General features: G+C 39.7%; 1 long non-coding RNA gene across 3 annotated transcripts in view; it reads right to left on the reverse strand.

Annotated features, from left to right (window-relative positions):
* LOC105718325 (uncharacterized) overlaps window positions 1-19,837 on the reverse strand; it is a 268,420-nt gene extending 248,583 nt beyond the window's left edge. For all 3 annotated transcript variants that reach the window (XR_002477807.2, XR_010345371.1, XR_010345369.1), the window contains exon 1: window positions 19,593-19,837. This is a non-coding gene — a long non-coding RNA (uncharacterized LOC105718325). The remainder of the gene's footprint in view (window positions 1-19,592) is intronic.
* Window positions 19,838-21,377: the final 1,540 nt, after the last annotated feature.

Raw genomic sequence — 21,377 nt, forward strand, 5'->3', positions numbered from 1 at the left:
AGGGTCATCAATATTTTGTTGGCATGGTTGTATTTTGTTCCAATCAACCACTTTTTGGAAAACTAAGGAGATATCATCTAGTAAAGCTTTAGCAGTACAGTGGGCTCATTGGGGATCTGCTTTAGAAAATGTGTGCAAGTTCTCTAAATGATGACTTCAATTCACCTTTGCTATTTAATCTCTGGCTTTACTTTCTGACAGTAATATGTGAATCAGTTGATACAGATCAGAGAATCTGGGATCATTGCTTGAATGTTTAATTCAAATTCTCTAGCAAATACAACACGGTCCTGAAGAGGCTCAGGGAATTCTTTAATCATGTCCCTAAGTTAAACCTTTGATCATGGTTGGACATAGGATATTTCTGAAATTGAGCCAGCAGAAGGAGAAAGAGGAAGGAGAGGAAAGTCTAAGCAAGGATGTTCTGAAAATGGGGTATAAATAGATGGATGAGCTGACAAAGGAAAAGAAATTTCAGAAGTCTTTTTTCAATTCAGAAATTATTTTAGATAATTTTTTGTTTCTCCTACAAACGAATGACTTTATCAGAACCTCTTTTAGAGGTTTCTAGGTACCACTGAAAATAGCTCTACCACTTGTTTTTTGTTTTGTTATTTTAGAGTCAAATTTTTCAAATTGAGCATGCAGATAAACTAGTTTATGTATTTCAAAGGTACGCCATTCTGGACACTATAATTTGGGGTCATTGCAAGTTATGGATGGCCAATTTTCTAAATATTTGCACGAAGAGGTGCCACAACTATTAAATATGAATTCAGCTGATGTTTCTAACTCTGCTAAATGAGGAAGACTTGGTTTTAGATGTATAATTATTCATAATTTACATTTTCCTCTTGAGGATCAAAAGACTGAAGATTTTTGGACCAAGTGTGCTGACTGTGGGAATAGTTCCTTAAGGTGTCACCCTTGAGTTGGTTCTTCCCTTTTATATGTCTTAGTGGTTTCAAGTAACTTATGTGCTTAAGGCACAGTAGGGAACCAGCCCTACATCACTCGTGAGCACCCCATGTTCAGTGGTGACAAAGGCATGAGAAAAAGACAGATTAAGAGAGATAGTGGTACTGGGGGCCATCGCTCATTACTTTGGAGAACACTGTGAAGGCCCTGAACTCTGATCATCCACATTATTTATTGGTTACAAGCACTCTGATCTACAGGGTAGGGGTGGAGCGATAGTGGGGAGAGGGTGATGGTGGAGTGAATCAGTGAGCCAGAACTGAATCAGTGAGCCAGAACTGGTGCGTCATTCTAAAGACTGATAACAGCAGTGGTTTGGGAGTTCCACAAAACAAGAACATGTGGTTATCTTTAGCTTATTATCTATGTACAGCTGGTAGAACATGGACCTTACAAGGAGCCTACAAGTCTGGCTATGTCATAGTACTATGAAGGGGTTCTACGTCCTTGAGCACAATGTTTATGGTAACAGAGCCTAGGTCACTCTGCACTGGAACATGAGGCATGGAGAGGCCTTCCTCCTCAGAGGCCTCCTGTGGCCTTCCACAGTTTGTTGTTCCTTGTTTATGTGTTACCCATAACAAATTTATGTAGGCACTCTGTAAGTCACTTTTCCTTTGCTGCCTTTCCCAACAGGTACTAGGTGATCAGCCTTTATGCATGCTCACTAGATTACACAAGGTTCCTTGTATGTTCTTCTCAAGGGATTTCCAGTGAGAACATTTCACATCATGAGCGCTAGAGTGATAAACTCCAGCATTCTCATGAGATGTTTGTCACCTAAGATGCCTCTCAACTGCAGGAACAGTGTCTCTTAGGTTTAGAACTTATTTTGACCTCACAGAGAGTCTTTTATAATTTTGGTCACTCAAGAAAACAGTTCAGATTTGTCAATTTAACTAAGCTCCAGAATTTCACCAGTTTTAAAGAGTTACAAATTATGCTTAAGCCACAAAGACTCATCTTTTTTTTTTTTTTCAAAGAGAAACTGATTTCTCCTTGACCAAAATTTCAAATGAGAGAAAAGGTTATAGAAACATCAACAAGTAATTCATTACAAAACCTTAACCTCAGAGAAAGTGAGGCTGAGGTGAAAGTCACAAATCTTTGATCAGTAGAATCTCTAGAGAATAACAAATCAAACACTTCTGCTTGGTAATACAGCTTCAATTACAGCCCTGTTGAGCAAATGTGTATAGCTGGAATAATGTCTAACTTAAATCACACTAAAAGGTTCAGATCCCAAAGGGGCCTTCCTTTATACTTTCATCATGATTCCCCAAGAAACATCCTATCAGAAGAACATCTATTCCAATTTCAAATTATCTTTACAGAAAATTTTCTTTGCATTGGTACTCATTTCAAAGTTGTTAGTCTTCCAGAAAATGTTTTCTAGACACCAAATTGAAATCTCTAGTGGTTTGTTAATAGTTATTTCCTCTTGTCCCAGAATATTAAGGAAGAACAACTAATAATCTCATCTTAAGATAGTAGGTGACTGACTAGTAATAAATGCACTGTTATTCTGCTTAAATCTTATTCATATATATAAATGCATGCATATATGCATATATATTTGTATTTGTTATTCAAACCTTCAGTATTTTCAATTGCCTTCAAAAATCTACCCCTATAAGCATCAAACATTGCTCTTACATTTAGTAAAGGAAGTGACCAAAAAAAAAAAAAAAAGATAATACTAAATGATACCTGTGCAGAGTATGGAAAAATAAACAAACTCAGTTTCTCCTATCATACTCTCACAACACACTTCTGACACCAGATATGTAGGAATTTCTCCCCAAGAGCAAGCAAGCACTGAGTTCTGCAGTGAACATCGGCTGGGTTTTTCTAATTTAATACAGTTTTGACACAATCTACCTGGAGATAGTATCAGATCCCACTGGTTGAGGGTTCATCCCCACAAGACTGCCCCCCTTCATTTTGTAGGCCAAATGCAGGCCTTGGGTTGTTTTTCCTGTACCTCTGACTGGCCAGCAGGAGATAGGAGTTCCTGTGATCCTCTCCTTGCAATTAATTTGGTAGAGTGACACATAGAACTCAGGGAAACACTTATGTTTACTGGTTTATTATAGAGGATGTGACAAAGGATACAGATGAAGAAAAGTATAGGGCAGGCATGTGAGAAGAGGCATGTAGCATCCATGCCTTCTCTGAGTGAACCACCCACCAGGAACCTCCACGTGTTCAGCTATCTGGAAGCTCTCTGAACTCAGTCCTTTTGGATTTTTATGAGTTTCATTATGTAGGCATGATTGAGTAAATACTTAGCCATTGATAATTAGCTTAACCTTGAGCCCCTCTCCTCTCCCTAGAGATTCAGGGACAGAGAAGAAAGTTGCAACCTTCTAATTATGCCTTGGTCTTTCCTGTGACTAGCTCATGTCCTGCAGCTACCTAGGGACTACCAGCCATCAATTAACTCATTGGCATACAAAAAGACATCACTTTGGAGATTCCAAAGATTTTAAGAGTTGTATAATGGGGACAAAGAACAAATACATTATTTTACAATATCACAATGCCTTAGAATATTAGACTTCATCATGAATGAACATAAGGATTTATTTTCCTAATTGTGGCACAAATTATCATTGTCTGAAAAATGACACAGTTACTATTAGACAAACATAACATTTAAAAGACTCTTTTCCAACTTTACCTTAAATAGCTGAAATCATAGAATCTTGGAATTGGAAGTCACCTTAAAATTACGTAACTCAATGTTTTATTGTTTGAATTATATGGACAAAGTGATTCTGTCAGTTTTTTCCAAGCTGACACAAAGAAAAGTGACAACCAGAAAGGAATGTCACACAAATAGCTTATTTTTGGAGAAGAGCTACCATGCCCTGGATACTCCTTTTAAGCTTTGTCCCTGCCCAGAGCAGAGAGAACAAATTCAAACAAAAATGCACATTACCTTGTGTTACTGTCAAAAGGATACATTTGTCCCTCAATGCTTTAACTCCACCAGAAACTCAGAGTATTTGTATAGAATTTGCTTTTCTTTTTCCTCTTGGAAATAACAGGTCTCAAATCAACAGTAGAAGAAAAACAAGGTAGAAATTGCAGGAACATAGAAGATCACAACACATACATTTTTGCTCATGCCTCATGGGCTTTTACAAATATTGCCTTGAAAGGTGCCTAAAAAAAGCTTGAGAAATTAGATAAACCATTTTGATTTTAAAAACATCAGAGAAGATTCCACATGCATTTCAAGCTTGCATTTTATAACTTATTTAATGATGATGATGATGAACTGAGTGCTTATTTTCTGCCAGACACCATTCCAAGTGTTTTTCATTATTAACCCATTTGTGCTCCTAACACTTATATCAGAGAAATGATACATCTATTACCATTTTACAGAGAAGGAAACTTAAGCACAGGAAGATTAGGAACTTATTTAAGATTAAGTGACTCTAATGCTAGCTTACATGGACATTTTTTTCTGCAACATTTTTCTAATGTAAGCAGACTGTATACCACTTCTGAGAACTTCTGTAACAGTGTGATTGCTGCTTTGATTCACTGGCTACTCACTTCTTTTTTTCAGTTGTCCAAGTGCCCATTTTGTAGTCAAACAGTAGAATTATTCTACAGACCAGAGACTTTGGCTAATCTCTTCTGTCTCTAAGCAGACAGCTATCTCCCCAAAATTAATTTATTTTTTTAAAAAAAACTTTATCTAAAACAATTTTAGATTTACAGAAAAATTTCAAGGATTATACAGTGAGTTTCTACATACACTACACCCAGTTTTCCCTATTATTTACACATTAATATTAGTGTAGTACATTTGATACAGTTAATGAACTGATACTGATGTGTCATTACTAAAGTCCATACTTTATGCCAGTTTCTTTAGTTGTTACCCAATGTTCCTTTCATTTTCCAGCATTTCATCGATAATGTCACATTGTATTTAGTCATTATGTCTCCTTAGTCTATACTTACTTAATAGTTTCAGGAGATTTGTTTTTGTATTTGTTCATTCTTTGAGGAATTCTACATCAACAAGCATGTTATCTGTAAAGAAAGACATTTTAATTTGTTCTTTCCCAACCCATATGCCTTTTTTTTTCTTTGTCTTAATGACCTGAATTCCAATATAGTTTTGTCTAAGAATGTTTAAGGACATTCTTACTTCATTCCCAATCTTAGGAGGAAAATGTTAAGTTTCTTGCCATTAAGTATTACATCAGTTGCAAATAATTTGTAGACAATATGTGTCATGTTAAGGACACCAATCATATAAAGTTGATTGATGGTGCTTTTCAAGTTAACTATATCCTTATTTTCTGCCTTCTTGATCTGTCATTAACAAAAGAGGGGGTGTTTATATCTTCACTTAAAATAGCAAATGTTGTATATTTTTCTTTGCAGTTCTATTAGTTTTTGCCTCACATATTTTTATTCTCTGTTGTCAGGCACAAAAACATTTATAATTGTTGTGTCTCTTTGATTCAGAAGTCCATGATAGAGTTCATGAGCCAAGGATGTCTGGGGTTTCATTTGCAGGATCATTTGAGGCCTTATGGTTTTAATTCTAGAAGAAATGAATGTGACAAGAAGGTTAACAATGAGAAGCCCAGTGGCCAACAATAATAGAATGATTATAAACAGGCCTAGGATAGGATAGAGTCAGGACAGCCAGTTGTTAAACAAGCTCCATGATTCTGTTTCTTGAAGGTCTTTAGCCCTATGTTTGATTAATTCCAGAGTTTTCTAACTTTAAGACAACACTTAATTGGTTTATAAAGTAGCAGCATTGTTTTCTTAGAAAGAGATAGGTTCCTTCTCTCTCCCCTGTTAGCAGATTTAGGGCCCTTCTTCTTTGAAAAGCTATGGCAGAGAAAGAGTTAAGCTGTTTCTGAAGAGTTAGCTATCTCTGCAGAGAGAATTAGCAACCTTTGAGTGTTGTTATTTAACTCCTGAGATAGCTTATATCAAAACTGAGTAGAGGTAGTAACTTTTCTAATGCCAGTACCAAGTTTTTCTATTATTCTGGCTTTCCCTGCCACTATGAAAGGAATAATTGGAGTTTGAGAGTCTGGTTACAGGTAGCAAAGTTAAGAGTGATAGTCCTGTTAATGTCAGGCTGTAAATTAGACTCATGAGCAGTTACTTTTCTGGGGATCTTGTTGGAAGAGCAAACGTATATCTTCTAATGGCTCTCAGGTGTATGAAGGGTCATCTCCTGGAACTTCAGGCTGTGGAGTGGAGGGCCTATGATTTTCTTCAGGAGGTGTCCGAGGCTTCAGCCGAGTGTGATGAATCCACGAGTCAATTCCCACCCCTTAACTGTCATTGGGATACACAGAATAACTGAAAATGGTCCTTGCCAAGATAGGCCTAGAGAGTGAGTGTCTGAGGGGAGAGACTTAACAAGCACCAAGTATCCAGGGCAGAACAACTCTTTCCCTGTTTCCCTAGGGTGGCCTTCAGGTCAGGTTCTAAGAGCCTGTTAGTACTTAGCCAAGGAGATTATATCTTTTATTATATCTGCTGTTTCCTTGTCTAATACAAGATCATTAGTAAGAAAGGGTTGTCCATAAAGCATCTCATAGGGGCTGAGTCCTATTTTCTGAGGAGAATTTTGAGCTCTTAAGAGTGCTATTGATAATAGAGAAGGCCACTGGAGGTGGGTTTCCTGTGCCGGTTTCTTTAGGTGTCTTTTAAGAATTTCATTCATCTTTTCCATTTTCCCTGAGGACTGAGGCCTCCAAGCACAGTGGAGATGATACTGTATTCCTAATACCCTGGAAATTCCTTGGGTTACAGCAGCTTTGAAGGCAGAGCTATTATCGCTTTGAAGACAGTGAGGGAGTCTGAATCTATGGATTATTTCATTAATCAGGACTTTTATTACCTCTTGGCCTTTTCCTGTTCTGCAGGGGAAAGCCTCAACCCAGTTTGTGTAGGTATCTACACATATTAGCAGATATTAATATCCCCAAGACTTAGGCATATGGGTAAAGTTCATTTGCCAGTCCTCACCTGGATAATGACTGGCTCACTGTTCCCCAGGAGGAGCTCTGTGATGTTCCAAAGGATTATTTTTCTGGCATATTTCACATCCTTTGACTATTTGTTGGATAGCTTTGAAGAGACCTTTTTCTGTAAATATAGATTTGGCCATTCGATCTATATTCTCCATACCCATATGGAAGGTTTGATGCAGGGTTTTAAGTTCTTTCCACTGGCTGGCAGCAGGTAGGAGTACTTTTCCCTCCTTAGTGGCTAGCCATCCTGAAGGAAGAAGATTATGTCCCTAGGAGATTGCTCAGTCCACCTCTTCTGATGAGTATTGAGGTTTAGTTCCCTGAAGGGGGTTTTCCCATATTAAAAGTCCTTCTATAAATTCTTGTCTAGCTACCCTTTTGCCTCTAGGTCAGCTCAGCAATTGCCCTCTGCTACCTTCTCATCTCCTTTCTGGTGACCCCAAGAGTTAAGACTGCTACCCCTTTCAGTCCTTGGACAGCTTGTAATAAGTCCAAAACTTCCTTATGATATGTAATGGGAGTTCCTGTTGACGTTAGGAACTCTTTTTCCTTCCATATGGCAGCATGAGCATGCAGAACCAGGTAAGCATATTTGGAATCTGTGTATATGTTTATTCTCTTTCCTTTTCATAATTTTAGAGCTTGAGTGAGGGCTATCAGTTCTGCCAGCTAGACGCCAGTTCTAGGAGGAAGGGAATTACTTTCAAGCACTGTTTGATCACTGATTACTGCATATCCTGCCTTTTGAACTCCATTTTCCATAAAGGAACTTCTATCAGTGTATATGTTAAGGTCAGGATTAGCTAGAGGAGTTTCTAAGAGATACTCTCCAGCCATGTAGTTCTGATCTATAACCTGCTGACAGTCATGTTCTGTGTCTGCTCCTTCCTCAGAAAGAAAACTAGCTAGGTTGAGGGCTGCACATGTGTGCAGCAGAAGTATAGGCCCTTCAAGCATTAAGGCCTGATATTTGAGTAGGCAATTGTCAGACAGCCATAAGCCTCCTTTAGAGGACAGAATTCCAGCTACATCATGTGAAGTCCATGCAGTTAGATTTTTTCCCTTGCACTATTTTAACAGCTTCTGAGACCAATGTAGCCATTGTGACTACAACCCACAAGCAGTGTGGCCAGCCTTTTGCTACTGCATCAATTTCCTTACTTAATTATGCCAATGGTTGTGGCATGGTCCCCTGAGTCTGGGTGAAAACCCCCAGTGCCACTCCTGACTTCTCTGTAGCATATAGGGAAAAGTTGTTCCCTGTAGGAAGGCTTAGAGCTGTAGCCTGCAGTAGCGCCTGCTTTAGGGTTTGAAAGGCTGTCTCAGCTACAGGGTTCCATAGTACTAGATGGGTGTTAGCTTTTTGGGTTTCCTTAATCAGAGTGTATAGGAGTTCTGTTATTTCACCATATCTGGGAATCCACAATCAGCCAAAGCCAGTTATTCCCAAGAATCCCTGCAACTGTTTTAAGGTCTTTGGAGGGAGAAAGGCCAGTATGGGTTGGAGATATTCTTTATCAAAGACCCAAGTGCCCTTAAACAAGACAAGCCCTAGATATTTTACCTCTTGCCTACAAAGTTGGGCTTTTGGTTTGGAAACCTTATATCCACAGGTGGCAAGGAAGTTTAGGAGGTCCTGAGTGGCCTTCTGACACTGGGTTTCTGAGCTCACAGTTAGAAGTAAGTAATCTAGATATTGAAGAACCAGAGTACCTGGATGTAAAAAATTACTAAGGTCTTGGATGTGAAAAATTACTGAGCTAGAGCCTGGCTAAACAGGTGGGGGCTATCTCGAAAGCTCTGGGGTAACATTGTCCAGGTGAGCTGAGAACTCTAGTCTAAAGGTCTCCAAAGGTGAACAGAAACTGGGAGTCAGGATGTAATTGTACACAGAAAAAGGCATCCTTAAGGTCCAGGACTGTAAACCATTGTGGCTCTCCTGGTATTTAATAGAGCAAGGTGTAAGGGTTAGGTGCAGCTGGGTACAAAGGAATCACAGCTTCATTAATAAGCCTGAAGTCTTACACCAGCCTCCATTGTCTATTATGTTTTTGTACTTCTAAAACTGGAGTGTTACAAGGGCTGTTACAAGACTTTGCTAGACCCTGAGCTTTTAAGTACTTTACAATATCCTGTAGCCCCTTTTTGGCTTCTGGTCTTAGGGGGTACCGTCTTTGGTAAGGAAAAGAGGTGGGATCCTTTAGCCTTATTTGAATTGGACATGCATTCTTTGCCCATCTAAATTGTCCATCCATTGCCCAAACCTTAGGCTTAATCCCTTCTTGAAATAATGGGCAGCAGAGAGGGATTTCCTCTGTCATGAGATATAGATAATGGCTCCTACTCTGGCTAACAGGTCCCACCCTAGTAAGGGAGTGGGACTTTCTGGCATGATGAGGAAGGCATGGAAGAAAAGTATATCTCCCCAGTTACAGCTTAGGGGTTGGGAGAAATATCCCGAGACTGCTTGCCCTAGGACTCCTTGGACAGTTGCAGACTTGGAGGACAACCATCCAGGGCAGGAAAGTTAAACAGAGAAGGCTGCAACAGTGTCCAGGAGATCAACCTCCTGGTCCTCTATGGTCAGCTTTACCTGAGCTCTGTGAGGGTGATGATGTGTGCTGGTGCTTGCCCTGGGCACCCTTGGTCTTGCTGTTGGGTCATCTGGTTAGACACCTCAGGCCCTGGGAACCTTTATCCCCTGGGACAGTGTACTTTCCAGTGATCCCCTTGGCACAGTGGGCAAGGATGAGGTGGTGGTGAACTTCTCAGGGGACAATTTCTTATAAAGTGTTCTGTTAGGCTGCAATGGTAATAAGCTCTGTGAGACTGGCAGCTAACACAAGCCTTTCCCTCATTTGAGCCCCTTGTGTCTGCTTGCCTGAAGGCCATAACTAAGGCTGCGGTTTTTCTCTGGTCTCTCCTGTTCCTTTCAGCCTGTTCCTCCTGGTCTCTGTTATAAAATACTGAGGTTACTAGGTTTAGTTATGATTCTAGACTTTGTTCTGGCCCAGGGCCAGCTTTTGGAGCTTCCTCTGAATGTCAGCTGTTGATTGCATCATAAACTTGTCCTTTAGTATTAATTGACCCTTGATGGAGTCTGGTGACAGTGGAGAATACTTTCTTAAGGCCTCCCACAATTGCTCAAGGAAGGCTGTTGGGTTTTCTTACTTTCCCTGTTACGGTGGATAACATTGCATAGTTCATGGGCTTCTTCCTAGTTCACCTTAATCCCTCAAGTATGCTGGTCACGAAATGCCTACAACTCCACTCTCCCTGATCTGAGTCAGGATCCCAGCAAGGGTCCATGCTAGGGACTGCTTATCTACCTGTAGGAAATCTATCCTTTTCCTCTGGCATCATTTGGTCATGTATTTGACTAAAGCACCAGGTGTCCCCAGACTCTTGAGCTGCTGCTAGAGCAGCCTCTCTCTCATTGCTGGTTAGGGTTTGACTAAGCAATAACATGATATCTTTCCAGTCTAATTCGAAGGATTGACCAGGCCCTGCAGAACATCTATGTATTTGTCCAGGTCATCTGAAAACTTTCCTAAGTCTGCCTTAATTTGCTTTAAGTCAGAAAGTGAAAAGGGAATGTGCACCTTGGTTGGCCTTCTACTGCTTATAGGGGGCAGAGTCTGGGCATCCTAGTTGCCTGAGATGCCTTGACTGTTTCAGCATCCCCTGGCTCCTTTTGGGTTATTGTAGCTGAGGAGGTCTGGTCAGCCTTGGTAGAGGTAGGAGCCACAAGGAGTCCTAGATGTGGGGATAGTCCTGAGGAGGGGTTAGTAGAATATGGGGTACAGTCCTTACCTTTGCTCTTACAAAACAGGTCTAATTGTAGAATGGTGTTATAATCTATACTTCCCTTATGAGGTCAGGATTTTCCACTCGGCAGATGGTATTTTGGCCACGCTATTTGGCAGAGAAAAATGAGCCTCTTCTTTTTCAAGGATCATGTGTCACATTGGTCCCAGTTCTCCAGGATGCATTTTAAAGGAGGCTTTATCTTGGGAAGAGTAGCACCTATCTAAAATTGAGCACAGGAAAGCCTGTATCCCTGGTAATTGATTGCAATCACTAGGTCTGGGGCATCCCCCAGTTATGGTGCTAGCTCTGGGCAGTTCCCTAGTTATATCATCTTGTAATTTCCCTGTGCCCAAGATGCATTGGGGCCTCCCATGTGCTGGGTTTAATCACACTTAGCAGCATCATGGGTCCTCACACTCACTGTCTACATGCCTCCATTGACCACCGTAAAGACATGTGGACTGCTGGGATGGGTGGTTCGTATCAGTGAGTCTCTGAACCAGGCCAGTGAGGCTTGGGTGACGGGTACCAACATTCCCTAGCAAAGGCTCCATTAATATAGGGCTGATTATAAAGCTGCCTAGGAGTATAAACTTCTAGGGAGGGACCTCTGAGCACAACAATCCAAAGAAGGGTGGGTGGCCACGTGACCAAGGCTGAAACAATGCCCTGAGGGCCCAGGCCTCCTCCCCCACCCTGCTTTCCATTATAGGAAAATGCCCTAGGGTTGTGGGGCCTGTAATTAACTCTTTGAGCCTAGGACCAGTTTGACTATGGTCTTCTAGATGGAGAAGTTCTGCCATAAGAAGAGCTGATCCTAGGCAAGACAAATTTACATCCTTAGATTCTGGCACCATTCAGTTGGATTGGGACATTTGTGGGTGACAAAAAATACAATATCTCACAGCCTCCAGCTTCTGGACTCCCCAACAGGTTCCTGCATTCAAGCCTCAGTCAAGCCTGACTCTACCAAGGATTGGAACCGGCGACCTTGTGGCTGCCAGCCCTACACCCTAACCACGGCACTAGTAGGCTACTCCCATGCCAGGTGGCTGCCAGGAAGAAGTCTGTGTTACAAAAATCTAGACCCAGGAGGTGTGGGTCTGAAAGTAAAAAACCGCTCACTGCTGTGAGTTTGAAAGCCGAGTGTGTCCCCCCAGGTGGAGTTGTTCCAGCCTTTGCTGTGCATGCAGCCTGGGAACGTGCACCCCCCGCTGTGGTGCCCTGGTCTGCCATGGCAGATGACAGAACCAGGTGCTCATGTTGGGCACCTCTCTGCACTACTGCCTCCCACACAGGTATGCCAGAGAGGCTCGCCTGGTTTGGCATAGCCTTGTGCTCTCGAAGAGGGCTCGGAGCTGCCTGTACCTTTAAATTTGACCTCCAGGGCTGGGTGTGACCACTCTCACCGTCCCACATAGGCCCTCATCTCCAGGATCAATCCTCAGATTGAAGAGAATCCTATTTCCTTAAGCCCCTATAAAAATAGTTATAAGTCTGAAGTTATCATTTTATTTCTTGCTTTAGTTATATATTTCACTGTTATCTTTATCTTCCTCAGCTACTGTTTGCAAGCTCTTAAGAACACAGTCAAAGTAATATTCATTTTTATATTGTTTTAAGTTCTTAGTACACTTCTTAGCATTTAATAGTTATTTAATATGGGTACATTTGAAGTGAATAAATATACATTTTAGCCTCTTTTTTTGTCTCAGCTCTATAGAATGTACATTTAGTTTGATAAAGTGTCTCTAAAAGTGAATATTTGTTCTAGTTTCACCTTAGAAAACCAGAGTTTGATGGCTTCACAAATAATTAAATAGCAAGGCCTGCTCATGAGGACCATCTAAAAGGAGCAGGTGACAGCTGGGTATCAAAACCTCCAGAGTCTTAGCAGCTAACAAATCCATGTAGTTATTGTATGCCTAATGGTAGGTCTTAATACCAATAGCTTCAGTTGATAATTACATATACTGAGGTTGCTCAAAGTTTATTGTTCACCTCAAGACTAGCACTGTCAGTTATGAATGAAATTTATTAAGAAGCATTTTCTCTTGGTGTTTTATAATGAGAAAGTGTCTTAATGCCAATAAACATCTCATGTGATTGATGTTGGAATGCAGAGCTTGGACGGCCTTAGGAACTGCTATTGCCAAGGCCCATATTTTAACATCTTAGAAAATCACTGATGCCTGAAATGTAACTTAAAAGTAGAAAAATAAATAGGTAAATGAAGTAGACCATAGTAAGGCAATACTCTAGGGCCAAACTATGACTTTGAGGAAAGCAAAATGTCTTCTAGCCTCCTGCCAAACATCAGTGCTTGTGTCCACCTGATTTTTGGACTTTTCAACTGAAATGTCTGAGAGCTATCTTCAGTTTGAAATTTTCCATTGTCAAAGAAAAAATGTGAAGGCCAGGATTTGGGTTTTATTCTTCTTTGGTCTTGTATTTGCATTCATGATATTACTCAGACCACACAATTATAATTCATCCATTAAAAATGAATACTTTAGTGATAAAAAATTTTCATATTTTCTTTCATTTTTGTTTTTCTTTTGATCATTTTGTAATCAGTCATATTTGAACACTCGTGTGAAAGAAGAAATTTTGTTCCCTGTAGCTTAAACCTAGGTGAGAAAAACACTGTGTGGTTTTTTTTGTACCATTTTATTAAAGTTATGAGATCCTATTCATTCCTTCTTTTATTCTTTATTTATTTCTTTCTTGTTGTCTTCACTTATATAATTGGTCACTAATCTAAAGTAGATTTTTTTTGTGCCACCTACATATAAAGATGAATTAGGTTCTTAGCCCATAAGAAAATTATAATCTAAAGAAAAATGTCACATAAGGAAACAAATACAATACAATATTATGGGTACTCTGGTCTAAGTAATTACTAAATACAGAGAAGATCTAAAGAAAGTACTGATCAGTTTTACCTGGATTGGTGTCAAAAAGCCTTTACAGAGAGAGCAACATATGAGTCTTACACATTGAACACATGTTTATTAAGCAGACTGATAGGCAAAGGTCATTCTGGGTTGAGCATGAAACATGATAAATAGCTTGGCAATGTCCACATGGTGCAGCAAGGGCATCACACACCACAATGAATAACAAGAGTACAGGGGGACTAGGACTATGGCAGTGGATAAGTCTGGGTTACTCATATATGATGAATTTCTATGCATTGTTGTTTTGGTTTTTTTTTTTTTTTAGACAAGAGTTTCTCTCTTGTTGCCCAGGCTGGAGTGTAATGGAGGATCTTTGCTCACTGCAACCACTGCCTCCCAGGTTCAAGCAATTCTCCTGCCTCAGTCTCCTGAGTAGCTGGGATTACAGGCACGCACCATCACATCTGGCTAATTTGTTCTAATTTTGTATTTTTAGTAGAGACAGGCTTTCTCCATGTTGGTTAGGTTGGTCTCGAACTCCCAACCTCAGGTGATCCACCCGCCTTGGCCTCCCAAAGTGCTAGGCATGAGCCACCGCACCCAGCCTGCATTATACTTAAAAGAAAATATGTCTTTTCTCTTTGGCTTCAACTCTCTCTGGTCTTTTTTATATTTCCAAGCTAGTGCTATGAAATGTGTTCTCTGTCAATTAACTCTCTAGCTTGCCCAATACATTTTAATTTTTTTTCTCCTTAACCCTTACTTGCTCTAATGTTATCTAAGGCTTGCTTTGTTTTGCAATTGCTTGCTCCCAAACATCTTTAGATAATATATAAAGTTTCAAAGGAGATTTTAACATTCATCTACTAGAACCACATTATCAAGAACAAATTAGCATTGTCAATATATTAGTTGGAGTTAGGGAGAGGAGCAAGTAAGTGTCAGTGTCTATAATTATCATCTCAAAATATAAAGGAAATAAAGTTTACAGCTACCTGCTTATCTGTTACTATATTCCCAGAACATGACTAAATGGATTTTCACCAAATTTGTCCTAATCTAAAATTTAAAATACTTGGTGTCATAGTATGAATCATGAGATGGGGGAGGAGTCACAAAGAAGTAGGTTTTTATTTTTAATCACTGAAATAAGGTTTAATGAGAGGCCCATGTGGTTGTTAATAAGGAGAGACATGCCATGTTGTTAAAACAAAGTATACAGAGAAAACAAACAGGGCTTCAGGTCACAATTCTTGAGAGAAAATGCTTTGAATTCCAAACAGTGATTTTTCAATTAAACTATTTCTCACATGGGAAACTCAGATTAATTGCTCTAAAGTGAGTTGAATACAAATGCATTTTACTTACTTATGTATGCTTCCTTGACCATCTGTCTGTCAAAGACTGTGATCTCCCAATGGACAAAAGATTGGCCAGAATTTCTGCTATTTATTTAATGCTTACCAAGAGGTTTCAGGGATAGTCTGTAGGTCCTGTATTTACATAGCAGCTTTTCATCTACGCCTACAGACCTGTGCATTAGGTTATATTGTTGCCATTTCATAAATTACAAGACAAGACTCAAAAAAATAAACATTGTGGCCTAAATCACAACATAGGGTTCACAGGCAGATTTGGTATCTTGCTCCAAACCTCATATCCATAAGCACATGGATTCTAGTTGATGAACTAGATAGAGCTCTGTTTAGAAGAAAGTTGAAGCAGAGAGAGAGATCCAAGATGGCTGATGATTAGCAGCTCGGGCACGTACCTCCCAGTGAAAGCGCAGAGAACGAGAGGACGCCACACTTTCAGACGAATATTAGTTGCTCACGAACCACGAGATTCCCAGTGGAGGAGCTCCACGGGTCGCCAGGGCGACTCTTGTGGCCGGCGTGGCGGTTTTGCTGGTGCCTTAGCACGCCAGTTCTTGGTGCAGAGTCCGGAGATTCCCGGGCAGAAAAGCACCATCAGTCTTAACACCACTGTTTTGGCCGGCTCAGTGGATTGCTCAGATCTCGGCGCAGGGAATCAACAAGTTGGACGTCAGAGACCCAGTTAGAAAGTCGGTAATTATAAAGACGACAGACGGACAAATATATAATGAAGGGAAGAAACCAGCGTAAAAAGGCAGAGAATACTCAAAATCAGAATGCCTCTCCCTCTACAGGGGATTGCAATTCCTCATCAGTAACGGAACAAGGCTTAATAGATTACACGTGTGTTCCAATAACAGAAGCAGGTTTCAAAACGTGGGTGATAAGAAACTTCTGTGAATTAAAAGAACTTGTTCTAACCCAATGCAAAGAAACTAAGAAGCTTGAAAAAAGGTTTGACGAACTGTTAACGAGAATGGACAATTTAGAGAAGAATATAAGTGAATTGATGGAGCTGAAAAACACAAGACGAGAACTTCGCGAAGCATGCACAAGTTTAAATAGTCGAATTGATCAAGCAGAAGGAAGGATATCAGAAGTCGAGGACCAGCTCAGTGAAATGAAACGAGAAGACAAGAATGCAGAAAAAAGGATGAAAAGGAACGAGCAAAGTCTCCAGGAAATATGGGACTATGTGAAAAGACCTAATCTACGTTTGATAGGTGTACCTGAATGTGATGAAGAGAATGAATCCAAGTTGGAAAATACTCTTCAGGATATCATTCAGGAAAATTTTCCCAACCTGGCAAGGCAGGGTAATATTCAACTCCAGGTAATACAGAGAACACCACAAAGATATTCTTCAAGAAGACCAACCCCAAGGCACATAATCGCCAGATTTATTAGGGTTGAAATGAAGGAGAAAATACTAAGGGCAGCCAGAGAGAAAGGTCAGGTTACCCATAAAGGGAAACCTATCAGACTTACAGCAGATCTCTCAGCAGAAACCCTACAAGCCAGAAAAGAGTGGGGACCAATATTTAACATCCTTAAAGAAAAGAACTTTCAACCCAGAATTTCCTATCCAGCCAAACTAAGCTTTATGAGCGAAGGAAAAATTAAATCTTTTGCGAACAAACAAGTACTTAGAGATTTCACCACCACCAGGCCTGCTTTACAAGAGCTTCTGAAAGAAGCACTTTACATATAAAGGAACAACCAATATCAGCCTTTCCAAAAATATATCAAAAAGCAAAGAACTTTAACACAATAAAAAATTTACATCAGCTAATGGGCAAAACAGCCAGCTAGCATCAAACGCCGGTATTAAACTTATATATATTTTAATTGGATAAAAAGCCAAAACCCATCGGTATGCTGCATCCGGGCCCATCTTACATGGAACAATACACAAAGACTCAGAGAGAAGGAGGAAGATTTACCAATCAAACAGAGTGTAAAAATAAACTAATAAACAAAAAGCAGGAGATGCAATTCTCGCCTCTGATAAAGTAGACTTTAAAGCAACAAAGATCAAAAGAGGCAAAGAAGGATATTACATAATGGCAAAAGGATCAATGTAACAAGAAGAGCTAACGATTCTATAGATCAATGAGATAGAAAATTAACAAGGATATTCAGAACTTGAACTCAGACCCGGAACAAGTAAACTTAATAAACATTTATAGAACTCTCCACTTCAAATACACAAAACATACATTACCACCTCACACCTATTCCAAAAGTGACTATATAATTGGAAGTAAATCACTCCTCAGTAATCGCATAGCATTTCATAGGTTTAAATGAAATATTGGTTGGCTGTTTGTTTGTTATCTTCTTCCCTTATTCCTTCCTGACTACATCATTAAGTATAATTATCAGTATACAAGAGGTTTTCAATACCCATTACTAAATTGCATTCTAGCCTGGGCAAGAAAGCAATACTCCCATTCTCTCTCCCTCTTTCTTTTCCTTCTCCCTCCTCCCCATTCTCTCTCTCTTTCTCTTCCTTTTTCTTCCTTCCTATTCTCTCTCTCTCTTTAAAAAATAAATAAATAAATAATAATAATAATAATAATAATAATAAAAAAATAGTATCCTAGGGGCCGGGCCCAGTGGCTCACACCTAAAAAAAAAAAAAAAAAAAAAAAAGATGGTAGTCCTGCCCCTGAAACCAGAACTCATTCCAGGTGCTTTTCAGGGGGTTCAGCCACATGACAGGGGTGATTAGGTATAAAGAGCCCTGGCGTTCTCTGGGCCAAAAAAACCTGCCCTCTTCAAGCCTCGATTTTGTCAGTTAAGTGGCTACCTTTCCAAGGTTATCTGGGAGACTTAGAGAAAGAAAAAAAAAAAAAAAAAGAAAGTTGAAGCATAGTATTATTAATACATATTAGAAGCAATCCATTCTGACTCTGGAGGATACAGTCTTGAGAAAATAGGACTTTGATTCCGGCACTAGGAGTTAGCCAGCCTGTAGCTAGCAGTCGCATTTATAGACACAAGAGCCTCTGGGTCAGCAGAGGTCCACTGATACTCATGTGCCTCTGCATATAAGATGCACACAACTGGAGAAGAATAGAAGAGTGAGCCCTTCTTAAGGAGAAGTTTTGTTTTCCCACTCTTGCCCCTCACTTGCTGTGTAACCAACTTAATCCAATATTCCCTCCATCGTCCCGTTAAATTTTACTAAAATTTTAAGCAATAATTGTAGCCATCCAAAGAATTTCTAAAGGATTTTGACATACTCTAACATAATGTTTAATATAATCACCTGAAGCGATAGTTCTTTATATCAGGCATCTCAAAAAAAAAATAACCTGGCAATGTTATAGCTTCTGGTCTCTAACATATTTTTCAAACATAATATATTTATTTCTCAGAACATTCAACTCAGTTTTCTTCTCCAGGGAAAATAATTCAATCAGAACCCCAAGCCTTTATAGTGTAGCACTCCATAAAACTAGTGGTATTACCGAGAAAATAATTGTCTCACTAGATAACTTCTTTAAAAATAAAAGCTGCCACAACACCCAATTTGAGTAGAATATAGTACACTATTACAGAAATAACTAATTTAAGTATAGAATCAACAATAGTACCTTATTTCTAAAATTACAATTTACATAAAGCTTTCTGCTGGGAGCGGTGGCTCAAGCCTGTAATCCCAGCATTTTGGGAGGCTGAGGCAGGTGGATCATGAGGTCAAGAGATCGAGACCATCCTGGCCAACATGGTGAAACCTCGTCTCTACTAAAAATACAAAAAATTAGCTGGGTGTGGTGGCATGTGCCTGTAGTCCCAGCTACTCGGGAGGCTGAGGCAGGAGAATTGATTGAACCCGGGAGGCGGAGGTTGCAGTGAGCCAAGATTGTGCCACTGCACTCCAGCCTGGCGCCTGGCAACAGAGTGAGACTCTGTCTCAAAAAAAAAAAAAAAAAAGCTCTCTCAGAATTCATAATTCTATGATTAAGTTATTTTAAAGGTTAACTAAAGTGATATCAAATAATAAAAAAATTACAACTTCTGATTTTAATCTTAAAAGTCACAGTGAAAAGTGGAGTGGGCTTCCTTTTATTATACCTTGTGTATTGAGGGGTCCCCAAGACCATCCCCAGGTCTGATGATTTATTAGGAGGACTCACAGGACCCAGTATGTAGCTGTACTCATAACTGTGATTTATTACAGCAAAATGATTCAAGGCAAAAATCAGCAAAGTATAAAGTACATGGGGCCAAGTGTGGGGAAAACCAGGTACACGCTTCCAAGAGTACTTTCCCAGTAAACTAACGTACAGTGCGTACTATTTCCAGCAATACATGACATGTCTACCAGGAAAACTCATTAGAGACTCAGTGTCCAAAGCTTTTATCGGGGGCTAGTCACATAGGCACTCTCTGCCTGGCATGTAGCAAAATTCCAGACTTCCAGAAGGAAACAGGTGTTCGGCATGAACCACATTATTTGTATAAGCACTTGGTAGACAGTAACTCACCAGTTCTGGGGATGGTAGGAGCCTTCTCCAAATCCAAGACATCTGCTAACAGCCAGCTTTGCAAACAGATCTAATGGTTGCCATCCTGTCTAAGAACTGCAGTCTCAGGCCTGCTATGTTAACTCCTTCTGCATACTTGGCTAGCTTGAAAGTCAAACCACTTCTAGCCCTCGTGGCTCATTCACTTGCCCAAACAGAGCCTAGAGAAACTGAAAATTGTAAGGAAAAAAATAAGAAGAAAAGCAGGCTCATCAAAGCAGCAGCTTGTGAGGATTAATGAGCTATTCCTCCCGCGAGAGGCTCAAGCCTCCACTAAACAACTGCAATTTCGCAAGGCATGTGAATCTAATGCTGTACCTGATGATGAGAGCTTAAAAGTGAGGGGTACTGACCTTTCTCAAGTGCATTTGCTCTCAGAAATAATAATTAATGATGAAAGATTCCAATCACAGTGCCCATATCACTTGGCATGAAATTACTCTTCTCCTTATCAAAACCTGAGTGATAGTTGTTTCTTTTTTCTTTTTTAATTCCTCAAGAGGAACACTAGGCACCTTCACAGCCTGGTTTTACTGTGCCCTAACAGCTCGAGCTCTAAGGTCAGCAAGGATAAATTCCAATTGGCTGACCTCACACTATGGCACAGGGATAATAGGAACTAATTTAGTTCTTCATGATGATATGATAATACTCCTTCTCAGGGGTATGAAATGGAAATGAGCTCCCTTGTGGAATACCAAGAAGGAGGAAATCATGGAACTGGAAAATAAGTTTGGCTTTTTGAGGCTAAATTTTGCTCATTTTCTGTAAAGCCTAAAACTGTATTTGCATAAGGCTTGGATTAAGAGTCAGCAGGAAAAAAGTAAAGGAAGAAGAATGCCTCCAATTACCACTGTGACAGTTCTCTGTTTTCCCCTGGGGGGCCAGGGTATAAGAAGAAGGAAATGGATGACAATTTGCTAATTGTTCTGAAGTGTTTCAGGCAGGTCTGATTTTACGCTAAGGAACACAATTAAATTCTCTGAAATACCCTTTCCAACACAAGAACTTCTCCCCGGGGAGCACAGGAAACCAGAAGAAAGATTTAAAGGTGAGTTTCCACAAATTGTTCCTATAATCTCCATTTCTACCTGATAGGTTTTGAAAAAAGAAAAAAACCACTGAAGATAATTTGGGGAAAAATTAAACCATGCATCTGTAAATGGTTTCTCAAGTACTTTGTAAAGACTTTAACCTTGCTGTTTTAGATAAAATTCTGGTTTATATTCAAGGTATCTTGCTGTCTTTGTCTGTCATCACAAGCAATCAAAAGATAAAAGCCATCTTTTATAGAGTTCTCCCACAGTTTCAAATTTTCATATATCCTATGTATTCATCAAAAATCTAAAATATTTTTTAAAATAATTGTTCATTAACATTGGAGGGGTTTTATGTTTATATTATTTTGTGATTTTTAAAGATGGAATTCCTGAAAGGACCATTATCCTTACAGCCCCTCATGTGGGGCCCTGTCATTTCAGGCTGCTGCAGTTAATTCTTCAGAGCCTGACACCTTTGTTGATACCATCCCTGACACTTACTTCTGTGTTCTTCATGATGTCTTTCCTTCAAAAGGAATATTTCCTTTCTGGTGACTGCCCTAGGTACACTTTAAATGTAAAACCTTTCCACTCTAAAAAAAGATGGACTTGGCTTAATTTTTATGAAGGCATTATAAAATAGTATTTTGAATTTGATAAAATATTTGTATTTATTATTGTCTAATTGTTGCTGTAAACACAGATA

Source organism: Aotus nancymaae, unplaced genomic scaffold (assembly GCF_030222135.1).
Source record: "Aotus nancymaae isolate 86718 unplaced genomic scaffold, 86718_ANA_hifiasm-v0.15.2.pri h1tg000033l, whole genome shotgun sequence".
Classification (NCBI taxonomy): domain Eukaryota; kingdom Metazoa; phylum Chordata; class Mammalia; order Primates; family Aotidae; genus Aotus; species Aotus nancymaae.